This window comes from Micromys minutus (assembly GCF_963924665.1).
Source record: "Micromys minutus genome assembly, chromosome: 20".
Classification (NCBI taxonomy): Eukaryota; Metazoa; Chordata; class Mammalia; order Rodentia; family Muridae; genus Micromys; species Micromys minutus.
Window position 1 is genome coordinate 35588596 of NC_137955.1, and position 13881 is coordinate 35602476.

Here is a 13881-nt window from a genome sequence, read left to right on the forward strand (position 1 = left end):
ACAGCAAAACTAACAGAAGTTATGAACCAAATGGATTTAACAAACATCTATAGAATATTTCTTCTTAAAGCAAAAGAATATAACTTCTCAGCACTTCATGTCACCTTCTCCAAAACCAACCATATAGTTGGTTACAAAACAGGTCTCAATAGACACAAAAACATCAAAATACTCCCGTCCATTCTATCATATCACCATGAACTAAGACTAGTATTAAATAACAACAAAAAGCCAACTTATACTTGGAAGGTGAACAATGCTTTACTCAATGATAGCTTTGTCAAAGAAGAAATACAGAAAGAAATTTAAAAAAATTGAAGGCACAAAATACACAGATTATGGGATACAATGTAAACAGTGCTAAGAGGAAACTTCATAGTTCTGAGTGTATCGATAAAGAAACTGTAGAGAACATACACTAACAGCAAGAAGGAAAACATGAAAGCTCTAGAACAAAAAGAAGTAGATACACCCAGGAGGAATGGATGGCAGGAAATAATCTCAGATCTGAACTCAAATAAATAGAAACAAAAAGAACTATACAAATAATCAACAAAACGAAGAGATGGTTCTTCAATAAAAATCAACAAGATTGATAAACATTTAGCTAAACTAATGAGAAAGCAAAGAGATTATCCAAATTAGCAAAATCTGAAATGAAAGAAGCAACATAACAAGAAAAACTGAAGAAATTCATGAAGTCATCAGATCCTACCACAAAAAACCCATACTTAAAAAAAAAATCTGGAAAATCTAAAGGAAATAAACAATTTTTGAGACAGGTACAAGGTACCAAAGTTATATCGGGATCAGATAAATGATCTAAACATTACTATAAATACTAAAGAAATAGAAGCAGCCATCAAAATCCTCCCAACCAGAAAAAAAATCCAGACAAAATAGGATTAGAATTCTATCAGACCTTCATAAAAGACCTAATACCAATACTCTCCAAACTATCTCACAAAAAAAAAAAAAAAAAAAAAAAAAAAATAGAGGAAACAGTACCCAGCTAATTCTTTGAAGCTTCAATTAAGCTCATTCCTAACCCCAAAAAAGACCGTATGGGAAAAAAAAAAAAAAAAAAGATAACTTCAGACCAGTTTCGCCCATGAACATTGACGCGAAAATACTCAAGAAAATTCTTACAAACCAAACCCAAGAACACATCAAAATGGTCATTTTCCATGATCAAGTAGGTTTCAATCCAGTGATGCAAGGATGGTTCAATATATGAAAATCTATCAACATAATCCACTATATGAACAACCTCAAAGGAAAGAAACATTTCTTAGATGCTGTAAATATCACTTTTTGCAGATGGTATGATACTATACTTAAGTGACCCACAAATTTTACCAGAGAACTATTAGAGCTGATAACCAACTTCAGCAAAGTAGCTGGATATAAAATTAAGTCAAACAAATTAGTACCCTTCCACTACTCAAATAATATACAGCATGAGAAAGAATTGACACCCTTCATAATAGTCACAAAAAATATAAAATAACTTGGTGTGACCCTAACCAAGCAAGTGAAGGATCAGTATGACAAGAGATTCAATTGTCTGAAGAATGAAATTAAAAAAGGCCTCAGAAAATGGAATGATCTCGCATACTAATGGATCAAAACATTACCATATTAAAAATAGTCATCTTGCATAAAGAAGTCTACATATTTAATACAATCCCATTAAAATTCCAAATCAATTCTTCATAAAGTTAGAAATAGCAATTTGCAAATTAATTTGGAATAATAAAAAATCTAGGATAGTAAAAAATGTTCTCAACAATTAAAAATAAAACTTCCTGGGGAATCATGATCCCATCCCTCAAGCTGTATTACAGATCAATTATGATAAATACTGCATGGTATTCGTACAAATAAAGGCAAGTAGATATATCAGTGGAATAGAATGGAAGATCCAGAAATTAGCTAATATACCTATGGTCATTTGATCTTTGACAAAGGAGTTAAAAAAAAAACAAAAAAAAAACAAACAAACAAACAAACAAACAAACAAAAACAAAAACAAAAACAGCCTCTTCAACAAATGGTACTAGTTTAACTGGCAGTCAGAATGCAGAAGAATGAAAATAGATCCTTTCTTATCTCTTTGTACAAAGCTCAATTCCAAGTGGATCAAAGACCTCCACATAAAACCAGGTACACTGAAATGAATAGAAGAGAACATGCTGGAGTTTAGAACACATAGCCACAGGGGAAATTTTCCTGAACAGAGCATCAATGGCTTATGCTCTAAGAACAAGAATTGACACTTGAGACCTCATAAAATGCCAAAGCTTCTGTAACACAAAAGACAATGTCAAAAGAACAAAAGGCAACCAACAAATTGGAAAAATATCTTTACCAATACTACATATGATAGAGGACTAGTATCCAATATACACACAAAAAAGAAAAAAAACCTCAAAATGTAGACTCTAGAAAATCAATAATCCAATTCAAAATGAGATACAGAGCTACACAATTAATTCTCAACTGAGGAATATTGAATGCCCGAGAAGCATCTAAAGACATGTTCAACATCTCTACTCCTTAGGGAAATGCAAATCAAGTCAACCCTGAGATTCTACCTCACACCAGTCAGAATGGCTGAGATCAAAAACTCAGGCTACAGCAGATGCGGAGATGTGGAGAAAGAGGAGCACTCCTCTTACTGTTGGTGAGATTGTAAGCTGGTACAACCACTCTCGAATTTGTCTGGCAGTTCCTTAGAAAATTGGACATAGTACTATCTGAGGACCCAGCTACACCACTCCTGGGCATATACCCACAAGAAGCCCCAACATCTAACAAGGACACATGTTCCACAATATTCATCTCTGCCTTATTAATAATAGCAGGAAGCTGGAGAAAACACAGCTGTCCTTCAAAAGAAAAAAATGTGCAAAAATTATGGTACATTTAAACATGGTGTACAACTTACCTATTAATAATAACTTCATGAAATACCTAGTAAAATGGATGGTACTTGAAGCTATCATCCTGAGCGAGATAACCCAGTCACAAAAGAATACTCATGGCATATACTTACTGATAAGCGGATACTAGCCCAAAAGGCACAGAATACTCAAGAAACAATTTACAGAAATTATGAAACTCAAAGAGAACAAGGCTAGAAGTTTGATGTCACAGTCCTCCTTAGATAGGAGAACAAAACACTTATGGAAGTATATAATGGGACAAATTGAGGAGCAGGGATTGTAGAAAAGACCACCCAGAGACTACCTCACCTGGGGATTCATCCTATATGCAGCCACTAAATCCACACACTATTGCTGATGCCAAGTAGTGTTTACTGGCAAGAATCTGATATAGATATATCTTCAGAGGCTCTCATAGAGCCATACTGATACATACTGAATACAAGGATGCTTGCAGCTCACCATCAGACTGAACATGGGGAACCAAATGAAGGAGCTAGAGAAAGGACTGAAAGAGCTGAAAGGTTCTGCAACCCCATGGGAAGAAAAATATCAACTAACTAAAATCTCCACAGATCTCAGGGACTGAGACATCAACCACTGAGTTTGCAGGCAGAGACTAATGGCTTCAGGGATATATGCAGAGAGGATAGCATTCTCTGGCACCAATGGGAGGAGAGGCCTTTTGTCTAGCAAAGGCTCATTTTTCCATTGTAAGTTAATGCCAAAGCAATGAGGGGGTTGAGGGTGGTTGAGAGAGGGAGCCTCTGAATGGACTCACTGGGAGGGGCAGGGGAGATAGTACTGAGGGGAAGGGGATAACATCTGAAATGTAAATACAGAGAATATCCATTAAAAAAAAAAAGAACTAATAGCCCTAGAAACTAAGAAGAATAAAGAAAAGTATTGACAGTAGGAAGTCAGAAGTTGAAGGATTCCTTCTGAATAACTGGTCTTTTCTATTCCATCAATTCCTTCACTGCACAATCGTTTTTCATGCCAGCAAAAGAGCTGAAAAATATGTTATGGGTACAGTGGGCTTCTGTTTATATCCTGGCTTTATACATAATCAATTCTGTGTCTTTCATAGGCATCATAAAGTCCTCAAAAATCTTAACGTCATATTATAAAACGATCAGGAATAACACTTCAGGAGTAGGTCTGCCCACACTAAATGATGTAGAGGTGTTCCTGTCGCATAAATGAGGCTTATGGGTGTTAAATGAAGTAGAAGAGCTCCTGCCACATAACTGCTCAATGACTATCCCTAATTCCTAATATATGACTTATTTTTTCTGTTCTAAATTCTTACTCTTCATATGAGTTATCTATCTAAATCACACCCAAGCCTCTCTCTTTTCTGCTTCATCTACACTCTTAAATGACAAGGATGATTAAAAGCCAGGGTCCACTGACATGATGGATAGCCTCTTTAGGTTTTGTCTGCTTTTCACTTTCTGATAGAATGTTCTCTGAAATTCTCATTCCTCTCCTGTAGTATAGATTACTTAAAAGCTCTACAAATTGAAACTCAAACTACTCGCATCATTAAGGACAACTTGCCTCTGTACATTTCATAGGATGTTATACAAAACCCCCAACTATTCCTCATCTAAACTAATATAGTCTTTAACAAACTTTTAATGATTCATCATTATACCTATAGATTGGTGAGTACATTTTTTGTACTCATCAGGGATGCTCCTTTGCAGTAGATATTAGGCAATAATCAACCAGATGAAACCAGAGACACACAATGGGTCGATGTCCAGAGAATGAAAGAATGGAATACTAAAGTCTAAATGAGACACTTATTTTACAAGCTATTTTTCTAAGACTCAAGGTTTATTACTGAAATAGATGTGGAATAATTGGAAGAGCAAGGGCCAAGAGAGTCTCTGATGGGAAAAATGTTTTTTTCCATATATATATATATATATATATATATATATATATATATATGGAATATATATGAAACTTATTATATATATATAATATGAAATCCACAGCAACTGAAACAACACACATAAACCCTGCTTTGACCCTGGTAAAGCTAAGCCTAAAGAGGGAAGGTACTGCGAATGTATTAGCAGTGAATGGTTTCTGGTTGGGTGTGATTCAACACTATTGAATTTTCTGTTGCATTCTATGAGTCTGGCTCTATTGCAGAGTCCATAAGTTACAGTTAAAAACACCATGTGAGGTCACAAAGGCATAATTGTATTATGATATTGTGTTCTTAGCTTGTTTAGTAAGCTCTTAAAAGTATAAGGTAAGAGTCAACCTTACATGACTTGGATTTCTCATGTAATCAACTTTATAACTTAAGAGAATTCACAGCTATAATCTTATGTGCTTTTCCATGCACATGACATAATGACCTTCTAATCTTCACAAGAAAGCTCATATTATTTGATAACTAATGATGTATATAGTATATAAGAAAGTATATAAGTAAGGTCAGATATTATTTGATAACTCCTAATGTATATAATACTGATTATTTCCTAAGTTATTTGGTATCAGTTAATGCTGATGACTTTATCTCTGAGAAAACTGTCTCAATATTTCTGTAAAGTCTTCCATACCTTCACCATATAGTCCTTCCTCTGCTGTTCAATAAAACATTTGAACAAAGCCCTTTGTTAGGGACAGATACTCAAAGAAATTCATAGAATCACGCACACACACACAAAGATTTACAATCAAAAACACATAAACACACACACACACACACACAAATACACATCATACAAATACAGACAGAGAAGAAAGATTCATATGACAGTCTTGAGCCATGAAGAGACTCAGACACATTAAAGAAACATACACATCACAGAAGACATTGTGAGAATGAACTTTAGAATTCAAATCTAGACTTATTCCAAATGGAGGTGATCTTATTTATTTTCTTAATATTGATGGCTGGCTCACAGTTAGTTACTTATTTGCCTATTCCACCGCAGCAATGGAGTATAAATTCTATTTTACCTTTTTGCTCCTGTTGAGTGGACCACAATTCACTGAAGGCATCATACCTATTCATGATCTATTCCTAATGGTTGGAAACCACAGAAGAGACAAAGTTGTGAAAGGGAAGTAGAAAAGGGCTTTAAGGTTTATAAAAATGTATTATACAAAATTCTCAAACAACAACTAAATTTTAAGAGAAAGGTATTTTTAAAGCCACCTCTGTATCTGATTCTCTTTTCTTGAATGTCTTGTGCAGAGAAATGTTTTTACTAGATCTTTGATGCTTTCAGGTTTCTCTGTTACTCAGCACATCCATGTGTATGGATATTGCATGAAAAACCTCCATATAAATTAGCTGTTGAATTGCAAGAGACAATGTAATAGTTTACAACTTAAAAACCCAGGCAAATGTTGAATTTCTCCCTTTTATCCTATTCACTCTGTGTCCTCTAATTACATGATTAAGTAGATATCATCTTGCATTTTATTCATCACAACACTACACTTAAAAAGATGTGTTTTCAAATTCAGAAAGGCATTGGTAAACTTGAATTTCTTTTGTCTGTGGAGTATAAGTTCGCCATTGTCAGATAACACTTGTTCAGGGGCCTTTCTTAGCTAGCTTCCTTCTGTGTAGTAAAAACAATTATTTTGTCTACATAAACTGTTTTCTCAGGTAGAATTTTTAATAACAAAAGACAGCTGAACAAGGAAAGAGAAAAGGGAGCATGCATACTTATCCATGTCATGCAAACATTTAGCAGTTTAGGGAATTGTCAATGTCATAGAAATTACGTTAAGTGAAGAAAAATAGTTATGGGCATATTACATGTATTACATGGTTGAATTCACAGCATCTGTATTTGCCTACACAAGTTCTATACAGCATTATGCAAGACGAAAGCAAGGAAAGGTTTGTAGCTGCTCTGTCAGTCCTATAACTTTTTGAGGTGCTACAGTTGGTTAGTTCTTGCTAGGGAAGAAAGAATCCTTCTCCCATGAGGACCTTCCCATGATTCCCTGTCCCAGTGAATGCTCCCACACCCAGTGAATGTATGCACAGTACTGAATGGACTAAGTAGGTTAATAAAATGACAAAATGAATTTGGAAGTGAAGACAGGATGGGTGTAACTTGATTGGACTGTGCAGAAAGGTGTTTATATTTTATTGGCTATATGTTTAAAATCTCAATAATAAATAAAATTTACATTTAATGAAATACTATGAAAATATGTAAGGTCAAAGAAAATGACTTTGGGTATAAGTGTAGAAAATTTTAGAAATTCATATATATATATATATCACATAGTCTCTTCTTTGAGATTTGCCATGTGAATTCCTCCTGGTTGTATCCAGGCTGGGGAAGATTGAACATGACTCAATTCATAGAAGAAAATACATTTTAAAAGTTTCTTCTTGTGTTAAAGGAGTATCTAGTAAAGTTCTCTCTTTATTGTGTCTGTTGTTAATCACTCACTTTTAGCCTTTAATACTTGGAAAGAACTAATCCCAACTAAGAGATACTGAGTATAGGAAAATATATTCCCCAGAAAAAGCTCAATTTGTTGTTCAATACCACATGGCAACTTCTTTTTAAAAAGATTCATTTATTTATTATATATAAGTACACTGTAGCTGTCTTGAGACACAATCAGAAGAGATCTCATTACAGATGATTTTAAACCAATATGTGGTTGCTGAGATTTGAACTGAGGACCTCTGGAAGAGCAGTCAATGCTCTTAACGAATGAGCCATCTCTCCAGCCCCAAAGGATAACTTCTGAAATCATACATCAAGCTAACATTGGACAGGCAAGCAGATTGTTGATGAAAATTCATGTATGGTTATGAATTATTGAAAGTATGTATATATTCAATACAGATTCATTTTCAATATACCTATGTATTGAAAAGAAGAAGTCATGAGTATGGAACAAAGCAAAAATTAGCACATGGAAACTTTGGAAGGAGAAAATGACAGAATGATGTAATTATAGTATAAATCATAGGAAAATTAAAAAAACATATTTGGTTTTGCACATAATGCAATTTATTTGCCTCAAAATATAAGAATTAAATTTTATATGAGCCATTCTACGACCCAAATAAAAATGTATCATTGTTAGGCTGAATTTTAATCTTAAAATTTATTTTTTCCAGAAGAATTACACCAGTCAGCAAATAAGAGAATATTTGAAATTATTCTTCACCAAATAATCAAGCAATTCAGTCTGATAGTGGGGATATTTTTCTCCCTTACATAGGTATTTATTTGTGTATTTATATTTATGTATGTGAATGGGTGTTTTGCCTGCTTGTGTGTTTGTGAACCACATGTCAAGAGAGGCCAGACAAGAGCTTTTGATACACTGGAGCCTATTTGTGGAGGCTGGGACTCCTTGGCCATTTTTAAGGAATTGATAACCAAAAAGAACAAAACTGTCTGGCCACTGCCAGCATTTTCAGCACCTGACTGGATGTCATATTGTATTTTTTCAGTGCAACAAGTTACATAGATGCCATTCATAGTAACTGTGTCTCTAGGTTCCCGAATTTTAAATTAAAAATTAAAGGTAGAATAATTTAAAACAATAGAAGGCTGATAAAAGTAGCAAGAAATCCATAAATTTCCTTTTTTTAGTACAAACCAAGGTCTACTCAAAAGTGAAAGCATGTATATGCATTTTCACTTAATATCTTTGTGCTTAAATATGTAGAAGTATACAGAGTGAAAGACAAATACATTCTAAGTATACTTTATGAAGGCCAACGTTACTACTGCTGAAATAGGAGAACAGTATTTAGTACTCAATTAATTGTAAAAAAAAAAAAAAAAAACAAAAAAAAAAAAAAACATTATTTACTTTTTCAGCAAATTTCCTCCCCTTCACTCTCTGCATCTCTCTGCCTGTCTATATGTACTAGGGATGGAGATTACATAAAGGCATTCTGGATACATGGTTGGCAGTAATCTCATGCAGAGGTGAACATTATCACATTCCAATACTCTCTGAAATAGACCATTTCTCCCTATTTTTCTTCATACACACACACACACACACACACACACACACACACACACACACACACACACACACACATCAATTTCTCTTTTGTTCACTCTCTTAATTTTCCTCCCTTTCTCCCTTTAACTTTCTTTCACAACTTATTTTACAAAATCTCAACAAAAATGGTATCTACATACCATTAAAATAGTTTTAATATTTTAGTGATTGCTTCAAATATCAAGCTATAGAAGTGACAATGTTTACATGTTCTTAATTAACATTAAAAATAACTTTTATCTCCCTACTGTCTTTAAAATGTTTCATTTTATTATTGTGTTGCATTACTAGTTCATAATAATAAATTAATTAATACCAAAATATTTGGGTTCTTTAAGATTACTAAAATAAATGGGTTTGTTATTTAGATTTTTAAAATTTTGAAAAATAACCACATTAAAAATAAAAAATAAGAACCCCGAAGGTTTATCCACTGTTCGGCTGTGGGTGTCTGTATCTGTCTGACAGAGCCAAACAGTGGATGGAGCATGGGGATTCTTATGGCAGGAAAGGAGGAAGAATTCTGGGTCATGAAAGATATAGGAACCTCAAAAGAAAGTTGATAGAGTGAACTAACCTGGACAGTTGGCGCTCCTGGTCTGAACAGCCAACTGAAGAACAACATATATAAGCTGAACTTAGGCTTCCCACTCATATGTAGCAGCTGTGCAGCTTGACCTTCTTGTGGTACTGAAAAACTGGAATGGGGTTATCCCAACAGCTGTCGTATGCAAGTGGTATATGTTCTTCTACCTAGGCTGCCCTGTCTGGCCTCAGTAGGAGAGGAAGCACTTAGCTTCTCAGAGATTTGAAGTGCCCAGGCGAGCAGAATATCAGAGGTGCAACCTCACCTTGTCAGCAGACAAGGGGAAGGGAAGGAGAAGAAAAAAAGGGTAGAGGATTGTGAGAAAAAAGTGCCCAAGAGTAGGGCAGTGAGCATATCTAAAGTCAGTAAGTTAAAAAAAAATGTAATAAATTAAATTAAAAGAATAAAATAAGAATGAGTAAATTTATTATCTAGTTCTCATCTATAATCTACTTAAACTCTGTTCTTCTATAAAATAATCACAATTATTGGAAAATATTATGTAAAATTCAGAATTAGAGTAGGATCAATACTTAATAAAATATTTTAGATCTTGCACTCTTTGCATTGATCTTAAATTTTGAAGTTTGAAATACAGTTTGTGATTAACATTTTCATGGTGTATTTCTTTGGAGTTGCCTAGTTGCAGTTTTAACCTGAAATGTGATACTGTTCCACACATCATTTAAAAGAGATTAAGTATCCTAGTGTTTGATGAAGTGAATTCAGTTATCAATTGTGCACATGGAAATAATGAAAACAAATACAATGAGAACTCTATCCATCAGAGGCTCACTATCTGGTATGCAAATGAATCATAGCTCATGTATTTTATTTCCTTGCTGCACAGATTTTTTTCACATTCACTTGAGAAAAAAAAAGTAGTTCTTTTGTAATCTCTATTTAAATTTTTAAGGGAATAGCATATGGGATACAAAAATACAATTATGTCATTCATATTACTTGGAACACTTCATATAAATTCAAAGAGCAAATCAAGAAAACAAGAATTATTATGGTTTGGTTGTTAATGATAGTTTTTTTTTTTTGTTATCCTGTGTTTTTTACTATTCTAAATGAATTTGCAAATTGCTCTTTCCAACCCTCTGAAGAATTAAGTTGGATTTTTTTTTTTTTTTTTTTTTTTTTGGTGGCAATTGCATTGAATCTGTAGATTGCATTCAGAAAGATTGACACTTTTACTATATGAATTTTGCCAATTCATGAGCATAAGAGATCTTTCCATCTTCTGAGATCTTCTTTGATGTCCTTCTTCAGAGACTTGAAGTTCTTCTCATACATATCTTATACTTGCTTGGATAGAGTCACAGCAAGGTGTTTTATAATATTTGTGACTGTTGTGAAGGGTTTCAATTCTCTAATTTCTATCTCAGATGTTTTATCCTTTGAGTGGAAAAAGACTTGTGAGTTACTTGAGTTAATTTTATATCTAGGCACTTTGCTGAAATTGTTTATCAGGTATAGGAGGTCTCAAGTAGAACTTTTGGGGTCAATTAGGTACACTATCATATGATATGAAAGTAGTAGTATTATGATTTCTTGCTTTCCAATTAGTATTCCTTGGATTTTCTTTTGCTGTCTGATTGCTCTGTCTAGAATTTCCAATACCACCTTTTGAAACAATTCCCTGTCTCAAGAATTAGGGTAGCCAAATAACCTAAGGGAATAGTTTTGAGGCCTATAATGACTTCTTTAAGGTATATCTAGTAAGGGAATATAGTATTTTAGGATTATTAAAAATGTACACACAGAGACATACTAGTATTTTGAAAACATAGAAAACTGGATTAGTGATTTTTTTTTGTATATATGCTGTTTGCTCATCAAAACAAATTGGCATATAAGATGATATCCTTTTAGAATTGACATGGTATTGCCTTTATGAAATATTCTTTTTTGTACTACCAAATATCATGAGACTTAGTTCTTTTTTGTGGTTATCCAACACTTAGGTTAAAAAAGACACCATGGTCTTCCAGGATTTTATCTCCACATCTCTGCAGTAATTTATGATGAATCACATTTATATAGAATACAGCAAGTATATTGAATATATTTTAAATCCCACCCTTCTAACACTTCCTATTATTATCTTAAATATATTGTACTATGTCTCTAGACTCTCATGTTGATTCTGCTGTCGTGAGACTTGGACATTTTCATAGGTTATTCCATTCTTTCAGCTTAAAACTGTGAGACTCTTCTTTTTATTTTTCTATTAATGAAAATGAAGCTTGGTGGAGTTTCTTTAGCCTTATGATGTTTGGCCCTGTTTGCCTGTAAACTAACATTGTTCCCTAGGTTTCCAAATATTTCTATAATTCTTTCTTTCGATAATTTAATTACTTCTTTGCATTCTCCAGTTATGTGGTCCAGTTTAATCATTGAGCACTAACCTGAAATACAAATTTTTCCTCTTTTTTTCTCATTCTCATCTAAATTTTCAAATAGTCTACATTTGGCTTCTAAAATATTTGGATTTTAATTTTTGAATATTCATTAAATTTACATTTAAATTTTCAGGGTGGATTTATTCCTACCTTAAATGCACATCATCAAATTTATGTGACTTATTTCTTTTATGTTCGCTCCTGATCTGACTAAGGAGTGATTTTTTCTCTTGATTCTCATTGATTTTTCATGATAGATTCTTCATATTCTTTACTTTAAGTTTCTCTACACTTATCTATTTTTTCAGTGCATTTCAGTTAGTTGTGATCTTGGTTTTTCAAAGCTCCCTATCCTTGCAATTTGAAATCATCTAAGATTTGAAGAATATTTTTTATTGCTTTAAAATTTCAGTCACCCAACTAAACTTTCCTTACAATTGTATCCTCAGATATTTTAGGCAAGATGCTTATTTTTCCTAAAAGTAAAGTTGCGTCCATTATCTCAGCAAGTGTAGTTGTACAGGGCTGGGTTTTCTGGGTGTGAATTACCAATATGCTGTTACTGTTTAAACAACAGAGGATGATCCAAGTCCAGGTTAGCTTCAAATCCTTTGTCACATGCTTCGAATAAGCTGGCAAAGTTAGTCTGGATAGTTTTTCGAGAGCATAGTCATTTTTTCCAAAATGTTTTTCTTCTAATGAATAAAGGTACCAGTTTCTGACCAGCTGGTAATAAAGTCACCAGGAATCATGTACTTTAGGACCCTGTGTTTTTCTGACTCCATAGCCAATGGGGTCTTGGACAACTCTGAGCACCCATGTTACAATAGGTTGTACAATTAGTGACAATAACTAAGAAACCTGGCTTTTCTAAACATACAGCAGCAATGCTGATAGGAGGTAAAACATAGAGACTCATCTGGCACCAGAGCTGTCCAGAGCTGTCATAGGAATGTAGGCCTTGGAATTCACTGGAACCTCTATGTTAAGTTTAATCATCCCAGACCCAAGTTCCTGACAAAACCCTGAGCTTACCTTATTTTTTGTAAGCAGTGAATGAATTTCCTTCACCCTGTACTTTCTAATGGCAATATTGTATTAACGAAGTGTGTCCATTGGCACCTATGCTTTCTCCTTTTATTTTCCTTTTTTAGTGGATATTTTATGCATTTGCATTTCAAATGCTATCCCCTTTCCTGATTCCTCCTCCCACACTTCTTTCCCTTCCTCCATGAGGATGCCCACACTCCCACTCACCCAATCCCAACCCACCACCCTGAAATTAGCCTACACTGGTGGGAAATGAGCCTTCAAAGGACCAAGCTTGTCACCTCCCATTGATGACAGACAATGCCATCCTCTGCTACATATGCAGCTGGAGCCATGGGTCCCTCCATGTGTAATCTTTGGTTGGTGGTTTATCCCCTGGGAACTCTGGGAGGTCTGGTTGGTTGATATTCTTGTTCTTCCTATGGGGTTGCAAGCCCTTTCAATTCTTCAGTTCTTTCTCTAGCTCCATTGTGGTCCCCATGCTCAATCCGATGGTTAATTGCCAGCATCCTCATCTGTATCAGTAAGGCTCTGGCAGAACCTCTCAGAAGACACTATGCTTTCTATAACCTACACAGAAGGGCTTGAACAGTTTCTAGTGTGTATCAAGATCAACAGTACTCTCATTGGTGCTGTTCGCACAAACAGCTAGGGCAAATAATTAACCATATGTTTTTAATGCTTGAGGGTCCCAACTTTAAGCACCAACGTGAACAAAAACGTCCTGTTTAGCTTAAGTTTTGGTGATAGATGGAAGACAGAGCATCTTTACCTCCTGAAGCTTAGTTACGTCTATCTTGAATTTCATACTTAGAGAGCTGTACAGGGCCTTCAGGAAGAGATTAGT